Here is a 12,931-nt window from a genome sequence, read left to right as displayed (position 1 = left end):
CACAGGCTAGAAAAAAAGCCTTAAGTAAGAATAGAATTGAAAGCCTGATACCAAAGAGTGCAAAAAAATTGGGCGATGTCATACCCTGGGTGTGTGACTTCAATGCACACAGTAACCATACACAAAAGCAGGTAAAGAAACTATGGCCACTAGTAGCTACAGATCCCGATCTACCAATGTTTCGCCATCTGAGAGTCATGCCTAGCTTCATGAGAGGAAGGAGCATTAAGGACATGATAGTTAAAACAGACATGGCAAAATTTAAAGAAACATCAAAGCATTTCTTGCAACGTAAAAACGGTTGCTTCAAATGTACAGGGTGTACAACTTTCTCGCATATGTCGGTAGGAGATAGTATAACACATCCCTGTACAGGTAAAAAATTCCCCATTAAATGGCCATTAACCTGCACTACCAAATTTGTAGTATACGCCATCATCTGCCCGTGCGGCAGATACTACATTGGCAAGACTGAATGCCAATTTAAAATCAGGATGGCACAGCATAGGTTGGCCATCCGGAATGCTTTGGCATCAGGCAAGGGGGACCAACCCGTAGCAAAACACTTTGTCGAACACAGACATACCATGGCTACCTTTAAACACAGAATCATAGACCATGTGCCTGAGTCTATGCGAGGAGGTAATAGGGGAAAAAAACTCCTACAACTAGAGTCTAGATGGATCCATAGGTTAAACACACTTAGACCTGATGGGTTAAATGACAATCTGGGGCTTATTAACTTTATCTAAGACAGGATAGCTGTTCCTGTGTCTAGAGTTAGCAGGATGACATAAAACATAAAATTTAAAATTTGCGCAGGATATCTGTAAAACTCCATGCTCAGTGTCGGCACCATTAGTATAAATATGAATAGAGTATGGTGGAGTCAAAAGGGTGGTTTCATCTGGGCATGTCAATGAGATATTGTGTTGTGTATTATTAACTGTCATTTTGTGTTTTTCACTAATTGCCTGAAATTTTTTAAAAAAAGTTGTGTATATGCACATGTTATTAATGTTTTATTGTCTAGCACTATTTTAAGAGAGCACACCAATTTTTATCTTCGTTGTATGATAATTGTATAGACACGGGAACAGTGACTCAAAGCAAAGTTCACGTCCCTGTATCACTAACGGGTGTTTACATCCCTCTCTGTTGCTAGGCAGCAGGCCCGTGGACGCGCCTCCAGGCGCCGACGCGTCACTTCCGCTGAGACGCTGAGGACGGCGGGCTGGGCGCCGGGATGGCGCGGCCACGGATGCACGCTGGATGGGATGTTCCTGAAGGGGGGTAAGTTCTATTTAAACACATTGTATTTTGCACTGCATTATTCCTGACGAAGGGGGAGACCCCGAAACGTTGAAGCACCATTACAATTTTTCACTTGTTTGAAGACTCTGAGTGCCGCCTCATTTGTCCTAGTTGGTATATATCTATAAGAAAAATGGAATAAGGGTTCTGGCGACCACCGGTGTATGGAAAAAAAAACGTATCAGTCCATGTATATAATAAAATAAAATATACAAATTTATTAGGTACAGTTAAAATACAAATAGATCAAAAAATGTGCAATGCTATACTGAATTTAAAATATATATATATATATTTGAGAAAATTATTTTTTAAAATGGGGGAGAGGAATGGACTGTGTGCTAAAAAACATATACAAATTTCTAAGACCAAAAAAAGTTTACCACTGGAAATGTATAAATATATAAATAAAAAATGTTCAAAAATTAAAATAAAGGAGAGTCTTAACTTTGAGGTAGAGGGTCACAGAGGGAGAGCCCTGTGTTTTTTAGCACACAGTCCATTCCTCTCCCCCTTTTTAAAAAATATTTTTCTCAAATATATATATATTTTTTAAATTCAGTATAGCATTGCACATTTTTTGATCTATTTGTATTTTAACTGTACCTAATAAATTTGTATATTTTATTTTACTATATACATGGACTGATACGGTTTTTTCCATACACCGGTGGTCGCCAGAACCCTTATTCCATTTTTCTTATAAATCACTATTACAGTAGGTTACCACTACTGCATACTTAAGGGACGGCAGACGCCCAAAATCTTTGGGAGTGTTTTTTAGTTGGGTGTATTTACAACATCTGTGGCGCTTGCACATTCTCTATTTCTATATCTATCTATCTATCTATCTATCTATCTATCTATCCATCCTTGTATCTGGAACAGCAGGGTCCCTAGTGACGGTAATACGTTCATAATGTGTATGAAACATGTACTGAATGCTGAACAGTAAATTGTGGATCTAATCAGGAAACATTATGGTCGACCTAAGAAACAGTATCCGTGTCGATATCAGGGAGTAGTAACTGGGCAAATCACCATTTTTGCGACCCCGAGGGGTCTGAGGGGAATATTTCTATGAATATGACACCCGCTATAAATATTACTACGTCTGTGTCTGTGCGACAGATTTACGTAACCTTACTATACATATATAAATATAGGTATAGCCCTTTCTGACATACAACATATTTTCATGCAAATTTTTTTACCCAGTCAGATATTGGTGGTGCCGACAGGGTCACCCACACACGTCGGTGTCCCCCACATCGTTTTCTCTTGGGAAAAACATACATCTACCGACCTGTATACACTTTTTTACATGTACCAAGTACCATCAGTTGTTGGCGGTGCCGACAGGGTCAAATCCACAGACATTTGTGGCAGAGTACGCAGCCTCATACATGTCGACACTGGCTATATATATCTATCTATCTATATCTATCTATATCTATATATATAGCTTTTTTATTCACTTATATTGCACCAAACCATCTGTGTCCCCCCTTCGTTTTTCACCCTGTTCTGTACAGTAGTGTCTTTTTGGAAGGACCAGCGTCTCTGTGGAGAGAAAATGGAGAAAAAGGAGCCGATGTGAGCTGTGAGTGGTAAGCCCCGTCCCCTTAATGGCGCGCTTCAGCCCCACTATTTCTTTAATATATTTATACTGGCAGGGGTTGGATATAGTGCCTAGGCACTCATATTATCGTTTGCCAGTCTGTATTGAGGATTTATATGCTGTCCAGGGCGCCCCCCCGCGCCCTGCACCCTACAGTGCCTGTGTGCGTGGGAGCATGGTGCGCAGCACTGCCGCTGTGTGGTACCTCAAAAGCCGTCACTGAAGTCTTCTGATCTTCTTCTACTCACCTGTCTTCTGACTTCTGGCTCTGCAAGGGGGGGTGACGGCGGGCTCTGGAAACGAGCATCTTGGCGTACCTAGCGTTCAGACCCTCAGGAGCTAATGGTGTCCTGTAGCCAAAGAAGCAGAGCCTTGAAACTCACAGAAGTAGGTCTGCTTCTCTCCCCTCAGTCCCACGAAGCAGGGAGCCTGTTGCAGCAGGTCTCCCTGAAAATAACAAACCTAACATAAAGTTTTTTCAAACTCAGTAGAGCTCCTCAGAGTGCATCCAGTCTCACTGGGCACAGATTCTAAACTGGAGTCTGGAGGAGGGGCATAGAGGGAGGAGCCAGTTCACACCCAAAGTCTTAAAGTGCCCATGTCTCCTGCGGATCCCGTCTATACCCCATGGTTCTTGAAGTGACCCCAGCATCCTCTAGGACGTATGAGAAAAGCAGTTTATATGAATTGTCGGGTGTGCTACCAAAATCATCTCTATAAACTTTACAATGCAGAAAGGAAACCAAAGGAGATGGTCTCTGTGTTTGATGCACTACAACTAAACTAACAATTTTAACAATCTAATCTAGTTATGGCCTTCTGAAGTTCATCATTTTTCTCATCAGCACAGCCATATGTAAGGCAGTAAACCAGCTAGTGGAAATACTATACTTAATATATATACACTATACACTTGTCTTATTCTGAAGGTCTATTATTATTACCAGTTATTTATATAGCACACACAGAGAATATTTGGCCATTCAAAGTGTGGGTTTAAATAAAACTCAAGCCTCCACCTCCCCTCAATAACCAACCAATCACACGCCTCTATTATTGTTAATTATATAAGTAATATACTTAATAAAAAAGCATGCTAAAGTTTACTTTTTACAATGTAAGGTACATTAGGGTACCCAAAATAGGTGCTCACCAATAATGTTGGACTGTACAACAGTGTAAACATATATTCTATATTATTAATCTTTATTTAAATCAACACAGTAGTACATTTACTGCAAAGTGTTGGTTTAAATAAAACTCAGGCCTCCACCTCCCCTCAATAGCCAGCCAATCACACACCTGTATTATTATTATTATTATTATTATTATTATTATTAATTATATACTTGTAAGTAATATAATTAATAATAAAGTATACTAAACTTTCATTTTTAAAATGTAAGGTGCCTAAGGGTACCCAAAATAGGTGCTCACCTCAAATGTTGAACTGTACAACAGTAAGAACAGATATTCTATATTAGTAATCTTTATTTAAATCAACACAGTAGTACATTTACTGCAAAGAGTTGGTTTAAATAAAACTCTGACCTCCACCCCACCCCCTCCAATAGCCAGCCAATCACACGCCTGTATTATTATCTCACATATATTTGCCTTAGTCTGTGACTCTGTGCCCGTAACGCTGGGCGGAGTCACAGGCACAGATCTCGGCGGCTGGACAGTCCCCTCCCTCTGGGACCGCTGCCCGTCTCCCCCCAGCCGCCCCCGCACTATGCCCGCCCCGCTCCTCCTTCTCCGCTCCGTGCTGCTCCGGGCAGTAGAGCGGCCGCGTCCAGCGCTCGGCTGCTCAGGAAGGGGGCTCGCTGGGCCGGGTCCCGCCTCTCCATCCTGCTTCAGCGGCTCTGGGACTGGCTGACTTATGAGGAGTTCCGGCAATCTGTGCTGAGCTGCGTGCTGTGCGTGATGCGCCTGGCCCGAAGGGTGGGTGCTCCGATCCGGGACACTGCTGGGGATTTGGGAGACAGGAATCCACCCCACCCAACCACGGCACACGGCCCGCGGCATCCCGCACCCTCCCACCCGCGGCATCCACCCAACCCGCGGCACTCCCGCCCCCTCCCCCACCCGCGGCACGCACTCCCTCCCCCACCCGCGGCACACACCCTTCCCCCACCCGCGGCATGCACCCCTCCCTCACCCGCGCCACGCACCCCTCCCCCACCCCACCCGCAACACGCACCCCTCCCCCACCCGCGCCATTTCCGCCCCCTCCCCCACCCGCGGCACTCCCACCCCCTCCCCCACCCGCAGCATTCCCGCCCCCTCCCCCACCCGCAGCACCCCTCCCCCACCCGCAGCACACACCCCTCCCCCACCCGCTGCACTCCCGCCCCCCCCACCCGTAACACCCACACCCCGCAAAACCCCATGCCCCTCCCCCACCCGCACTACCCCCACTCCTATACCAACCTCTCCCCCCGCTACACCCTCCACCACACCCACCCCTCCCCCACCCGCAGCACCCCCCAACCTCCACCACCCCACACCTACCTCTACCTACCCCCCCTGCACCCTCCACCCCACCCACAGCATCCACCACATCCGCACCCCCCACCCCTCCCCCACCCACAGCACCCACCTCATTCGGCCCCCACCCGTGGCACACACCCCTCCTTCACCCACGGCACTCCCGCCGCCTCCCGTAACACCCACAACCAGCAAAAGCCACCGGCCCAACCCCAAAAACCCTGCACCACCCCCATACCCACCTCTCCCCCCTGCAACCCACCACCCTCCCCGCGGCATCCACCACATACGCCCCCCACCCGTGCCACACGCCCCTCCCTCACCTAAACACCCACAGCATCCTTCACATCCGCCCCCCTCCCGCGGCACACGTCCCTCCCCCACCCGCGGCACTCCTGCCCCTTCCCCCACCCATAGCACCCACACCCTCACCTCCACCACCCGCAGCACTCCCTTCCCCAACCGCAACACCCCTTCCCCACCCGTGGTACCCACAGCACCCACCGGTATTTTGTTTTGTAACACCTTGCCTCTCTTTATCCTCTCCCTACCACCCTGCCTCTCCCTATCCTTTACCCATCGCACAGCGTTTCTGTACATTCCCCCCCCCCTTCGCCTCTCTCTTTTCTGTATGCCCTCTAGAGATGAGCGCCGGAAATTTTTCGGGTTTTGTGTTTTGGTTTTGGGTTCGGTTCCGCGGCCGTGTTTTGGGTTCGACCGCGTTTTGGCAAAACCTCACCGAATTTTTTTTGTCGGATTCGGGTGTGTTTTGGATTCGGGTGTTTTTTAAAAAAAACCCTAAAAAACAGCTTAAATCATAGAATTTGGGGGTAATTTTGATCCCAAAGTATTATTAACCTCAAAAAACATAATTTACACTCATTTTCAGCCTATTCTGAACACATCACACCTCACAATATTATTTTTAGTCCTAAAATTTGCACCGAGGTCGCTGTGTGAGTAAGATAAGCGACCCTAGTGGCCGACACAAACACCGGGCCCATCTAGGAGTGGCACTGCAGTGTCACGCAGGATGGCCCTTCCAAAAAACCCTCCCCAAACAGCACATGACGCAAAGAAAAAAAGAGGCGCAATGAGGTAGCTGACTGTGTGAGTAAGATTAGCGACCCTAGTGGCCGACACAAACACCGGGCACATCTAGGAGTGGCACTGCAGTGTCACGCAGGATGTCCCTTCCAAAAAACCCTCCCCAAACAGCACATGACGCAAAGAAAAAAAGAGGCGCAATGAGGTAGCTGTGTGAGTAAGATTAGCGACCCTAGTGGCCGACACAAACACCGGGCCCATCTAGGAGTGGCACTGCAGTGTCACGCAGGATGTCCCTTCCAAAAAACCCTCCCCAATCAGCACATGATGCAAAGAAAAAGAAAAGAAAAAAGAGGTGCAAGATGGAATTATCCTTGGGCCCTCCCACCCACCCTTATGTTGTATAAACAAAACAGGACATGCACACTTTAACCAACCCATCATTTCAGTGACAGGGTCTGCCACACGACTGTGACTGATATGACGGGTTGGTTTGGACCCCCCCCAAAAAAGAAGCAATTAATCTCTCCTTGCACAAACTGGCTCTACAGAGGCAAGATGTCCACCTCATCTTCACCCTCCGATATATCACCGTGTACATCCCCCTCCTCACAGATTATCAATTCGTCCCCACTGGAATCCACCATCTCAGCTCCCTGTGTACTTTGTGGAGGCAATTGCTGCTGGTCAATGTCTCCGCGGAGGAATTGATTATAATTCATTTTAATGAACATCATCTTCTCCACATTTTCTGGATGTAACCTCGTACGCCGATTGCTGACAAGGTGAGCGGCGGCACTAAACACTCTTTCGGAGTACACACTTGTGGGAGGGCAACTTAGGTAGAATAAAGCCAGTTTGTGCAAGGGCCTCCAAATTGCCTCTTTTTCCTGCCAGTATAAGTACGGACTGTGTGACGTGCCTACTTGGATGCGGTCACTCATATAATCCTCCACCATTCTATCAATGTTGAGAGAATCATATGCAGTGACAGTAGACGACATGTCCGTAATCGTTGTCAGGTCCTTCAGTCCGGACCAGATGTCAGCATCAGCAGTCGCTCCAGACTGCCCTGCATCACCGCCAGCGGGTGGGCTCCGAATTCTGAGCCTTTTCCTCGCACCCCCAGTTGCGGGAGAATGTGAAGGAGGAGATGTTGACAGGTCGCGTTCCGCTTGACTTGACAATTTTGTCACCAGCAGGTCTTTCAACCCCAGCAGACCTGTGTCTGCCGGAAAGAGAGATCCAAGGTAGGCTTTAAATCTAGGATCGAGCACGGTGGCCAAAATGTAGTGCTCTGATTTCAACAGATTGACCACCCGTGAATCCTTGTTAAGCGAATTAAGGGCTGCATCCACAAGTCCCACATGCCTAGCGGAATCGCTCCGTGTTAGCTCCTTCTTCAATGCCTCCAGCTTCTTCTGCAAAAGCCTGATGAGGGGAATGACCTGACTCAGGCTGGCAGTGTCTGAACTGACTTCACGTGTGGCAAGTTCAAAGGGCATCAGAACCTTGCACAACGTTGAAATCATTCTCCACTGCACTTGAGACAGGTGCATTCCATCTCCTATATCGTGCTCAATTGTATAGGCTTGAATGGCCTTTTGCTGCTCCTCCAACCTCTGAAGCATATAGAGGGTTGAATTCCACCTCGTTACCACTTCTTGCTTCAGATGATGGCAGGGCAGGTTCAGTAGTTTTTGGTGGTGCTCCAGTCTTCTGTACGTGGTGCCTGTACGCCGAAAGTGTCCCGCAATTTTTCTGGCCACCGACAGCATCTCTTGCACGCCCCTGTCGTTTTTTTAAAAATTCTGCACCACCAAATTCAAGGTATGTGCAAAACATGGGACGTGCTGGAATTTGCCCATATTTAATGCACACACAATATTGCTGGCGTTGTCCGATGCCACAAATCCACAGGAGAGTCCAATTGGGGTAAGCCATTCCGCGATGATCTTCCTCAGTTGCCGTAAGAGGTTTTCAGCTGTGTGCGTATTCTGGAAAGCGGTGATACAAAGCGTAGCCTGCCTAGGAAAGAGTTGGCGTTTGCGAGATGCTGCTACTGGTGCCGCCGCTGCTTTTCTTGCGGCGGGAGTCCATACATCTACCCAGTGGGCTGTCACAGTCATATAGTCCTGACCCTGCCCTGCTCCACTTGTCCACATGTCCGTGGTTAAGTGGACATTGGGTACAACTGCATTTTTTAGGAGACTGGTGAGTCTTTTTCTGACGTCCGTGTACATTCTCGGTATCGCCTGCCTAGAGAAGTGGAACCTAGATGGTATTTGGTAACGGGGGCACACTGCCTCAATAAATTGTCTAGTTCCCTGTGAACTAACGGCGGATACCGGACGCACGTCTAACACCAACATAGTTGTCAAGGACTCAGTTATCCGCTTTGCAGTAGGATGACTGCTGTGATATTTCATCTTCCTCGCAAAGGACTGTTGAACAGTCAATTGCTTACTGGAAGTAGTACAAGTGGGCTTACGACTTCCCCTCTGGGATGACCATCGACTCCCAGCGGCAACAACAGCAGCGCCAGCAGCAGTAGGCGTTACACGCAAGGATGCATCGGAGGAATCCCAGGCAGGAGAGGACTCGTCAGACTTGCCAGTGACATGGCCTGCAGGACTATTGGCATTCCTGGGGAAGGAGGAAATTGACACTGAGGGAGTTGGTGGGGTGGTTTGCGTGAGCTTGGTTACAAGAGGAAGGGATTTACTGGTCAGTGGACTGCTTCCGCTGTCACCCAAAGTTTTTGAACTTGTCACTGACTTATTATGAATGCGCTGCAGGTGACGTATAAGGGAGGATGTTCCGAGGTGGTTAACGTCCTTACCCCTACTTATTACAGCTTGACAAAGGGAACACACGGCTTGACACCTGTTGTCCGCATTTCTGGTGAAATACCTCCACACCGAAGAGCTGATTTTTTTGGTATTTTCACCTGGCATGTCAACGGCCATATTCCTCCCATGGACAACAGGTGTCTCCCCGGGTGCCTGACTTAAACAAACCACCTCACCATCAGAATCCTCCTGGTCAATTTCCTCCCCAGCGCCAGCAACACCCATATCCTCCTCATCCTGGTGTACTTCAACACTGACATCTTCAATCTGACTATCAGGAACTGGACTGCGGGTGCTCCTTCCAGCACTTGCAGGGGGCATGCAAATAGTGGAAGGCGCATGCTCTTCACGTCCAGTGTTGGGAAGGTCAGGCATCGCAAACGACACAATTGGACTCTCCTTGTGGATTTGGGATTTCAAAGAACGCACAGTTCTTTGCGGTGCTTTTGCCAGCTTGAGTCTTTTCAGTTTTCTAGCGAGAGGCTGAGTGCTTCCATCCTCATGTGAAGCTGAACCACTAGCCATGAACATAGGCCAGGGCCTCAGCCGTTCCTTGCCACTCCGTGTGGTAAATGGCATATTGGCAAGTTTACGCTTCTCCTCCGACAATTTTATTTTAGGTTTTGGAGTCCTTTTTTTTCTGATATTTGGTGTTTTGGATTTGACATGCTCTGTACTATGACATTGGGCATCGGCCTTGGCAGACGACGTTGCTGGCATTTCATCGTCTCGGCCATGACTAGTGGCAGCAGCTTCAGCACGAGGTGGAAGTGGATCTTGATCTTTCCCTAATTTTGGAACCTCAACTTTTTTGTTCTCCATATTTTATAGGCAGAACTAAAAGGCACCTCAGGTAAACAATGGAGATGGATGGATTGGATACTAGTATACAATTATGGACGGACTGCCACGGTTAGGTGGTATAAAAAAACCACGGTTAGGTGGTATATATTATAATAATAATACAATTATGGATGGACGGACTGCCTGCCGACTGCCGACACAGAGGTAGCCACAGCCGTGAACTACCGCACTGTACACTGGTTGATAAAGAGATAGTAGTATACTCGTAACAACTAGTATGACACTATGACGACGGTATAAAGAATGAAAAAAAAACCACGGTTAGGTGGTATATATTATAATAATAATACAATTATGGATGGACGGACTGCCTGCCGACTGCCGACACAGAGGTAGCCACAGCCGTGAACTACCGCACTGTACACTGGTTGATAAAGAGATAGTAGTATACTCGTAACAACTAGTATGACACTATGACGACGGTATAAAGAATGAAAAAAAACCCACGGTTAGGTGGTATATATTATAATAATAATACAATTATGGATGGACGGACTGCCTGCCGACTGCCGACACAGAGGTAGCCACAGCCGTGAACTACCGCACTGTACACTGGTTGATAAAGAGATAGTAGTATACTCGTAACAACTAGTATGACACTATGACGACGGTATAAAGAATGAAAAAAAAACCACGGTTAGGTGGTATATATTATAATAATAATACAATTATGGATGGACGGACTGCCTGCCGACTGCCGACACAGAGGTAGCCACAGCCGTGAACTACCGCACTGTACACTGGTTGATAAAGAGATAGTAGTATACTCGTAACAACTAGTATGACACTATGACGACGGTATAAAGAATGAAAAAAAAACCACGGTTAGGTGGTATATATTATAATAATAATACAATTATGGATGGACGGACTGCCTGCCGACTGCCGACACAGAGGTAGCCACAGCCGTGAACTACCGCACTGTACACTGGTTGATAAAGAGATAGTAGTATACTCGTAACAACTAGTATGACACTATGACGACGGTATAAAGAATGCAAAAAAAACCACAGTTAGGTGGTATATATTATAATAATAATACAATTATGGATGGACGGACTGCCTGCCGACTGCCGACACAGAGGTAGCCACAGCCGTGAACTACCGCACTGTACACTGGTTGATAAAGAGATAGTAGTATACTCGTAACAATTAGGATGACACTATGACGGTATAAAGAATGAAAAAAAAACCACGGTTAGGTGGTAGGTATATAATAATAAATAATACAATTCTGGTCGGACGGACTGCCTGCCGTGTGCCGACACAGAGGTAGCCACAGCCGTGAACTACCGCACTGTACACTGGTTGATAAAGAGATAGTAGTATACTCGTAACAATTAGAATGACACTATGACGGTATAAAGAATGAAAAAAAAACCACGGTTAGGTGGTAGGTATATAATAATAAATAATACAATTCTGGTCGGACGGACTGCCTGCCGTGTGCCGACACAGAGGTAGCCACAGCCGTGAACTACCGCACTGTACACTGGTTGATAAAGAGATAGTAGTATACTCGTAACAATTAGGATGACACTATGACGGTATAAAGAATGAAAAAAAAACCACGGTTAGGTGGTAGGTATATAATAATAAATAATACAATTCTGGTCGGACGGACTGCCTGCCGTGTGCCGACACAGAGGTAGCCACAGCCGTGAACTACCGCACTGTACTGTGTCTGCTGCTAATATAGACTGGTTGATATTTAAAGAGATATTAGTAGTATACAACAATACTATACTGGTGGTCAGGCACTGGTCACCACTCCTGCAGCAAAAGTGTGCACTGTTAATTAATATAATTGTACTCCTGGCTCCTGCTAACAACCTGCAGTGCTCCCCAGTCTCCCCCACAATTAATTATAAGCTTTTAATTTATACATTGATGACTGTGCAGCACACTGGGCTGAGCTGAGTGCACACAGACTGAGTCACACTGTGTGACTGACTGTGCTGTGTATCGTTTTTTTTTTCAGGCAGAGAACGGATATAGCAGAGAGAAGTGAACGGATATATTATATTAAATAAAAGTTAACTAGCAACTGCACTGGTCACTGACTGTGGTAAACTAACTCTGTCTGCGACTCTGCACAATCTCTCTCTATCTAATCTATCTATCTCTATTCTAATGGAGAGGACGCCAGACACGTCCTCTCCCTATCAATCTCAATGCACGAGTGAAAATGGCGGCGACGCGCGGCTCCTTATATAGAATCCGAGTCTCGCGATAGAATCCGAGCCTCGCGAGAATCCGACAGCGTCATGATGACGTTCGGGCGCGCTCGGGTTAACCGAGCAAGGCGGGAAGATCCGAGTCGCTCGGACCCGTGGAAAAAAAAGTGAAGTTCGTGCGGGTTCGGATTCAAAGAAACCGAACCCGCTCATCTCTAATGCCCTCTATATTGCCCTGCATTTCTGCATCTGTTCTCTACCGGCCTGCGCATGTTCAAAGGAGTGCAGGGGTTAACGGGGCGTAGCCACAAACGACGGTGTGAAGAGCGCCCGTAGGGCGCGATGAATCGCCTAGTTAATTATATACCTGTAAGTAATATAATAAGTATAAAGTTTACTTTTAAAAATGTAAGGTACGTAAGGGTACCTAAAATAGGTGCTCACCTCAATTGTTGAACTGTACAACAGTAAAAACATATATTCGATATTATTACTCTTTATTTAAATCAAAACAGTAGTACATTTACTGCAAAGTGTTGGTTTAAATAAAATTCTGGCCTCCACCT

The sequence above is a fragment of the Pseudophryne corroboree genome, chromosome 11 (assembly GCF_028390025.1).
Source record: "Pseudophryne corroboree isolate aPseCor3 chromosome 11, aPseCor3.hap2, whole genome shotgun sequence".
Lineage (NCBI taxonomy): Eukaryota > Metazoa > Chordata > Amphibia > Anura > Myobatrachidae > Pseudophryne > Pseudophryne corroboree.
This window is presented reverse-complemented; position numbering follows the sequence as displayed.